This window comes from Ceratosolen solmsi, unplaced genomic scaffold (genome assembly GCF_000503995.2).
Source record: "Ceratosolen solmsi marchali unplaced genomic scaffold, CerSol_1.0 scaffold43, whole genome shotgun sequence".
NCBI classification, from domain to species: Eukaryota; Metazoa; Arthropoda; class Insecta; order Hymenoptera; family Agaonidae; genus Ceratosolen; species Ceratosolen solmsi.
This window is the reverse complement of record NW_011948431.1, coordinates 4,841,052-4,849,112: the sequence shown is the minus strand read 5'-3', so window position 1 is coordinate 4,849,112 and position 8,061 is coordinate 4,841,052. Positions and strand designations below refer to the sequence as shown.

Below are 8,061 nucleotides of genomic sequence, written 5' to 3'. Positions count from 1 at the left end.
GTGGCTCCGTTGGGTAACTTTTAATAATTAATTCTCGCGCTTTTTACGTAACCGCGAGTTGCAATACACAGCGAAGTTAAGAGGGAATTCCATAATTTAATTATGCATATTAATCGTTTTAGGGGGGTTGGGGGGGGGGGCAGGGTAGGCTAGAAGGGTTACACATTATATTGTAGAGAAAATTCAAAATCAAAAGACAAGTAGATAAGGATCATATGTTAGCGTTGTTCGACTTCAACTGGCTAATAATGCCGGCGGAAAAATCTCTCATATCCATCTATTCTGACCATTGATTATATATTCATCGCACATACGTTAAACGGATTATCCTTGACGTTATTAATACATTTCTTCAATTCTTTATTATTATTGTTATATTAATTGTTTTTTTTGTTTTTTGTTTTTTTTTTTATTTTTTTTGCTTTTAGTATTGCAACATATTACACCTGTAAAAAGTCAATTTTCTTTTTTAATTTTTTTTATTTATTTATTTTTTTTTTTTTTTTTTTTTTTTTTTTTTTTTTTTTTTTTTTTTTTTTTTTTGATATATCATTTTGCTTTTTATTATTCTATTTAGTTGATGAAACCGCTTTTGGCCCCCTTTAGGCTAACCTCGGATTGCACCGCCGTGGGCGCGGAAGACTCGGAGAACGAGTTATCTTTGGTCCTCCACACCATATGCGCTTATGTGGCTTTACAAAAAATTAATTGAAATAAAAGTGAAACGCATTTAAAGTAACTATAAGAGAGTAAAGTGCATTAAACGATGTAAACGATGAGCTGCGCGTAGTGAAAAGGCATTTGCTGGCTATCCGTTTGAATTCTTCCTTGTACAAATTGTAGTCGCGGGGCTTGTCGATAATTATGAACTTTTATAGTCTTACAATGAAAAATAAAGCGCAGAGCAAATATAATGAATTTTTATGCCCAGACGTATTCGAATATTAAACAGGATATTTCATGCGATAATCAAGATTAACGAGCTCCTTTAAAAGATGAATAAAATAACATTAGAGATAAGGTTCGCTAATGTTATTACCGAACTGGATTATTTTTTGTTTTTTTTGTTCTTCTTTTTTTTTCTACTTTTTTTTTCTTTCCTTTTTTTTTTTTTTTCTTTTTTTGCTGATATGTTATTTTTATTATTATTTATAATAAGTTCTGTGTGGCTTTGTAATGCCGTCCAACACATCAAGCTAAAACGAAGCCTAGGATTACAATTATTATTAGTAGTACTATTAAGTGTTTATAAAGAAAAAGTTCAGAGAGTGATAAGTTTACGAAAAATCTCGATTATTTAACGGTTGCAACAATGATATGTGTAATATTTAAAGGAGATCGAAAAGAACAAATTCAAATGGACAAGCCTGGAAGAAACCTGCTAAATCCGTGACCACGTACGTCTCCGCGCGCTATCGTCACTCGTTCTCTCTCATGCTCTCCACTCCCTCGTTCTCTTTCACTCTCACTCTCACACTCCTTCTCTCTCTCTCTCTCTCTCTCTCTCACTCTCTCTCTTTGAGAAGCGGTGCATCTCGAAAGGGTAACTGTTCAACAATATTCAACAAGGTACAATTAAGATACAAGGACCAGGCAGTGAACTTTTTGTTCGCGCTCGTCGCGACTTCATCTCCCTTTACCCATCATCGTCGTCCTTTCTCTCACCAAGGCACACACACACACACACACACACACACACACACAATAAGACGCACGCGCGCCCGCCCACACGTACACATCTGCTATTACGTCTCTATTTATTTCTCGCTAGTTAAGCGTCTCTTTGGCAATTTGACAATCTTCGATTATTGCCTTCTATATCGGACGCACGAGGATATCCGATCCCATAATGCACTCGTATAATGCGTATGAACGCAGGATCCGTCAACACTGTTGTCGGATTTTTTGGCATTTTAGTCACAGTCGTGTGTAAATAGCAGAGAAACGTATCTCGAAATTCAGCATTTACTTCATTACAGCAAAAAATTATTTGCATTTCATTTTTTTTTTCTTTTTTTTTTTTTTTAAGTAAAATTGCCTAGTCCTAACTAATATATGCTAGTCTCTTTACCCTTAAGCAATTGAAGCATAAAGTTGAAACGCTTAGGTGCTTCATTCAAACAGCACTTGGATTTTCGACCTTTCTTTCTCTAATAAATAAATCAAGTGTATATATATATATATATATATATATATATATATATATGTGTGTGTGTGTGTGTGTGTGTGTGTGTGTGTGTTTGTATATTATTAATTATTTTTCAAAATCTAGTAAATGTACATACTATTCTTGTCTAATATAATTTTTAAAAAATATTCTGATATTAGCATTATGGCTAATTTTACAATCTGGTAAACGTGTATCGTAAAATACCAGGCGGAAATTATTTTTCCCTTCACTCTCTTCCATTGCAACGATTGAGCGCGTATTCTCGAATAAGGTCACTTTAAAAAATGGAAAACTTTATAGCAAAGGGTATCGGTCGATCGAGAGTCCCGAGCTCCAAACGAAAACAACCGCTTGACCTTCATCCATACCTCGCAATTCGAGTTACGCCCTCTTCGCCACTCGGCCGCGCTGAAAACAATTAAAAACAATATTTTTAAAAAAAAAGGGGGGGGGGAATGGCTGGAGAAAAAAAAAATAGAAAATAAAAGAAGAATGAGAGAAAAAAGCGTGTCTGAAAATATAAATTAAGCAAGTCCAGGCACGACTAGAGCCTTGCGAACGGCGCGGCCGCCAGTCCTTGTCGTGCTCGCGTGACGATAAGGAACAAGGACAGAAGAAAAGCGAGGGAAAGCCATCGGTCGCGTCCCTCCACAGCCTTGCGCCGCTACTTCCACCTGCAGTTTCCCTTGGCGGCGAAAGCGCCTTCCTCCTCGTTCGCTTGGCAGCATCTCCCTCCACTTGTCCTCCACGATGATCGGATAAAGGGCGGAAACGCCTGCGAAGAAGCAAAAGTCACCCTTTATTAGCGCATCTATCGGCGATTCGGAGGCGAGACAGGGCGGCAATTTATCGCGCCCGCGAGATTGACGCCCTAATGGCGAGTCTCGTCCGCCATACTTTTTCTACTCTATAAGCGAGGGATTGAATTCCCCCTTTTGGCGCGGATTTCTTTCTCGCGGGAAAATCGACGAACTAACGTCGATCTTGCTGAGAGACTCGGACGAGCTTCCCGTTTACGGGCGATAGGCCTTTAATGAGAGGAAAATTGGAATTTCATGCAATTATGGAAAATAAAAAGAGGTTACCCCCCACCCCATCTGCCATCCCTTCTTTGCCCTATACCGTGATTTATAACACTCGTTGGATTTTCTGTCAAAGTAATCTCGTTGCAGATAATAATTAAAACATTTCGTCGCTGTGATTATTGATGGGGACCTGATTTTCAAAGATGCTACCGTATACGACAGTGAATGTGAGAAAATCTGAGTGCTTGCTGAATCAGCAGCGAGAGTAGAAAATTATCTCCCATTTAATCTTTTTTTTAAACGAGAGCTTTTATTTTCAAAAGATATCGAATTTTTACAAATTCTGAGTATAAAAATCTGCTCAAACGTAACTATTTCTTTCCTCTTTTTTTTTTCTTTTTTTTTTTTTTGTTTTCTTCTGTTTTTTTAAATAAATCAACTGCGGATTATTGTCATATATTATCACATGTATATATATATATATATATATATATATACACATGAATACGCATAAAGAACGGGTATGTATTAGGTTTATCAAGGAGAATCGTTTAATAAATCAAATTGCCAAAATATTACTCGACCTTGTTATGACTTAACATAAAATCAAAATAATCATTACAAAGTAGTAATTTCATTACAAGAGAATTCTTGATTATTTATAAGTATTACAGAATAAAATGTTATATTAAATATCGAATAATAATTATAACTTCTAAAAAAGTTCGTCTTCTCCAAAAATTGAAATGCAACGTATTATGAGATTAAAGAAATAAATAAATATTTTACGTTAACAGCGAAGACAGACATTTACATTCGTAATATGTCATTGGTTGGCGATTGTCGTTTCGAAATTACTATTTATTATTTATAAATTGTTGATATTATTCGCCAAGTTAACTTAGCCATGCAATAACAGAAAATAAATTTTTAAATTTACATTTAATCGTATGAACCAGATAATAATTTTGCATCTTGAGTGAATTAAAGAACGAAATATTTAATAATTATTAAACAATTGTGGTTACACATTTAATTCAATTCAAATATAAAATAATAATTGACTCTTCATATTATGTCTTTTAACAATGACTGTATATTACTGCAACTTTCGATGGAATTTAATCGATTGTGTTCCATAATTGTTTACTTAATATTTTAATATTTCTTTATGTGCAGATTCTTAAAAATGTCATCAAAGTTGTAGTAAATTAAATAATTTAGTAAATATATAAAATTTACCATTATTATTTCTTCGTATAACAATTTACAGCTTTTTAAATTAAATAGACTGTCTTTTACTTAATAGTTGAAAAAAACTTAATTTTTCTTCACGGCAAAAGTTTTCTTCTATATGCATATAATGCTTAAGTTATAAATAGTTAATATATAAAGTTAAAAATAGAATATAAATATTAAAGAGTCTGCAGTAACATAGTAATCTTAATAATTGTAGTTTTATTTTCTTGAGTTTTACAGGTTGCATCCCCCTATTATTTTACATAAGTATCCTTATTTATCATATTCAAAATGCAAATGTTATTTTTACTTAAATGATCTATAGTCGTGTACAATATATTTAAAGTACAAAAAAGATTGGCGTATATTATGGGGAAAGTAGTAATAACTTAGAGTGAAAAAATTCTTATAAATTTAAATAAATCTAATTGAAAAATGGATTTATTGTAAATATATTCTGCATTATTTAAGGAAGAAAAATTATTAATGAATATGTTATTACAGTGAAATGAGATATTCCAATATTGTCACGGTGAAAAAATTTTTTTAAGAATCTTCAGTGCGACGAAGTTAGTCAAGTTAGTCGCCTAACATTATATAGATATTTCGCAATTTTTTATATTATTTAATTTTATTAGTTAATATATTTTATAAAAATCATTAATTATTTTAAATTCCCATGTCTTGAAAATTCTACTCATTTTTCATTCATATTAGAATGTATAGATTACATTATTTACGAACGCTTACAAACACAAAGATAATGATATTTCACACATTCATCATAGTTCAAAGATACATATTATATTGTAAAAATTACAACAATTTTTTTTTTTTTTTTTTTTTTACTCTTTTTACTTTTTTTACTTTTTTTACTCTTTTCACTCTTTTCACTCTCTTTACTCTTTTTACTTTTTTTTACTCTTTTTACTCTTTTCGCTCTTTTTACTCTCTTTACTCTTTTTACTTTTTTTTTTTACTTTTTTTTACTCTTTTCGCTCTTTTTACTCTCTTTACTCTTTTTACTTTTTTTTTTTACTTTTTTTTACTCTTTTCGCTCTTTTTACTCTCTTTACTCTTTTTACTTTTTTTTTTTTTACTTTTTTTACTAACAATTTGTATAAAATTAATTTTATTTTTTGAATCTTTGGTAATTTTTCGTAAGTTATATTTCAAAATATAGAGCAAATGTGAGGACATAGATAAAGCGTTAGTATTGTCGAGAAAAAATTTTTGATTCCATCGTATATAAAAAAAAATACTATAAAAAGTATCTTATAAAGAAAACCATAATAATATAAAGAAAATTGCAGTCATATGCTTTATAATAATAACGAATATGTATAACATGTAAAAAGAAACTTACTCATGATTCTAAAAGGTAGATAGAAAATATGGGAAAGTTTTTTTCGATCATTTTAATCTGTAAAAATGTCGATATATTTTTAATAGAATATAATGAAACGAAATTTAAAGTATTAATAATGTGATCGTTATGTACATTTTTTATTCGCATTACTATTCGATTATCGATCGCCCCATGAATCGACTTAAAGTATATAAATCTTCAATTATATCATTAATAATGTTAATATAGTTGTAAGATTATACCATCTGACCTAAAAATTACATTTTTACAACGGTATACAACAATTATTTGTTCACATTACAATATGACTAGTATAATTTTCGATATTATTTTTATCTTTATTATTGCGTTTTACTAATGGTTTTCGGCTAGCAACTGATTCGGAAAATTAATAATAAGTATGAGTATTGATAGAGAAAATTTTAATACAAAACACAGGATGCAAATAATCAGTATAAATAAAAGAGGGCATAAATATTATTTTGTAATTTAATAATAACGACACTAGTCACCGCAAGCAATTAATTATTCAATAGTAAATAAATATAATTCAATCATAAATATTTTAACTCGAGTAATAATAATAAATGTTACTTAACAGTTTATTGGCATTAAATAAATTTGTGCAATTCAATGTAATGCCCGGCATTTCCAATTAATGTATTAATAAATTTTTCAAGATACTACACTATTGACAATGTATTTACTCACCGAGCTACAAAAAGTAAATAAATAATAATTGATATACTAATCTCATCAACATAAAAATAGATCATTCAATGTAAATAAATAAAGTAATACTTTATCTTTAGCGTTATTAGTGGTATGAGAAATTATGAAACTGCGCGCTCTTATTATCGTAAATTTGAACTTTTACGATACTCCTGCCTTCTATAGAACATTAATGTTAATGTTGTTTACCTTGGATAAAAATTTCTTTAAATTTTCCGCAACAATTCGAAAGCAGGAAAACAAAGGCAAAAATAAAGAAAGAAATTGGCTCGTTTCATTTACTTATATTACAAAATTTATTGCCTTTTTAAATTATATTATTGAATTACGAGTGTGGTAAGCAAAAATAATTATTAAATATTCTTACACGGTTATTGCGCAGATTAATGCGCAGGGCCTAGATAAACTACATTATCGATTAATACTCGATATCTAGGAACTGAAATGATCTAAAGCTAACATAATTCGATAGAATAAAAAAATAATTAATAAATTTAATATTTTATGCTTGGATGTAAAGGAGTCTTGTCTCGACAGCTCAACTCCCCTTACTTCTGGTTAAAACATATTTTCATAAGTAAGCGCCTACTTAGTCGTATAAAGTTTCCACAAGATTACTGTACTTATGATCGTAGTCTGTATATTATAAGTAATACATCCTCGCATTTATAATCATGATCTTAATTATTAGACAGCCGCGCCACCGGACAAATATAAAATTTAATTTATTAAATGCATTCTTAATATTGATATACATTGGAGAAGTTCGCGTCATTTGCGTCGCGTGAGGGGTATTATATATATATATATATATATATATATATATATATATATATATATACATATAATACCCCTTGTTTATATGTATATATATAAACAAGTCGCAGCGAAAATTCAAAAATTCAAATACACGTCCCCGAAGATTATTATATAAATTATGCAGACGGATTTTGTAAAAAGTCTTAGTTAATAAGCAGAATAAACCGGCCAGCGTATATTGTCCTTGGCCGAGAAGTAATTTCAATAATCATTTTCATCAATGACCGCTTCACCTACAACTATAATTCGGAATATGAGGCTGAATTTATCTTGTAATATGGATTCCTTAATTCCACCCAGCATTCAAAATGATTAAATTTTTTGCTTTTTCTTCCACGCGAAAGCCCATACAATCTATTAAAATAAGTTCTTAAGTATAGATTAAACTTTCTACGTTGCTTTCCAAACTCACAATTAATTTTATTGATATTATTTAATTACACGCGCATTGGAAGAAATGATATCTTAATATTTCAAAACGGCTACTTAGACACAAGATCCAACTGATTCCACAAACTATTCGATATTTACCTCTATTATTATTATTATTATTATTATTATTATTATTATTATTAATATTAATATTATTATTATTATTATTAGTAGTAGTAGTAGTAGTAGTAGTAGTAGCAGTAATAACAGTAATTTGTTATTTTTGCATGAAAAAAAAAAAGGGGGGGGGGGCACAAAAACATATAAAATGTTAA

General features: G+C 30.2%; 1 protein-coding gene across 2 annotated transcripts in view; it reads right to left on the bottom strand.

The window, feature by feature from the left end:
* Positions 1–2,635: 2,635 nt before the first annotated feature.
* Positions 2,636–8,061, bottom strand: part of shakB (Innexin family member shaking B) — a 78,505-nt gene continuing 73,079 nt past the window's right edge. For both annotated transcript variants that reach the window (XR_912946.1, XM_011502104.1), the window contains one exon: positions 2,636–2,945. The gene's annotated coding sequence lies outside the window, so the exon portion shown is untranslated. The remainder of the gene's footprint in view (positions 2,946–8,061) is intronic.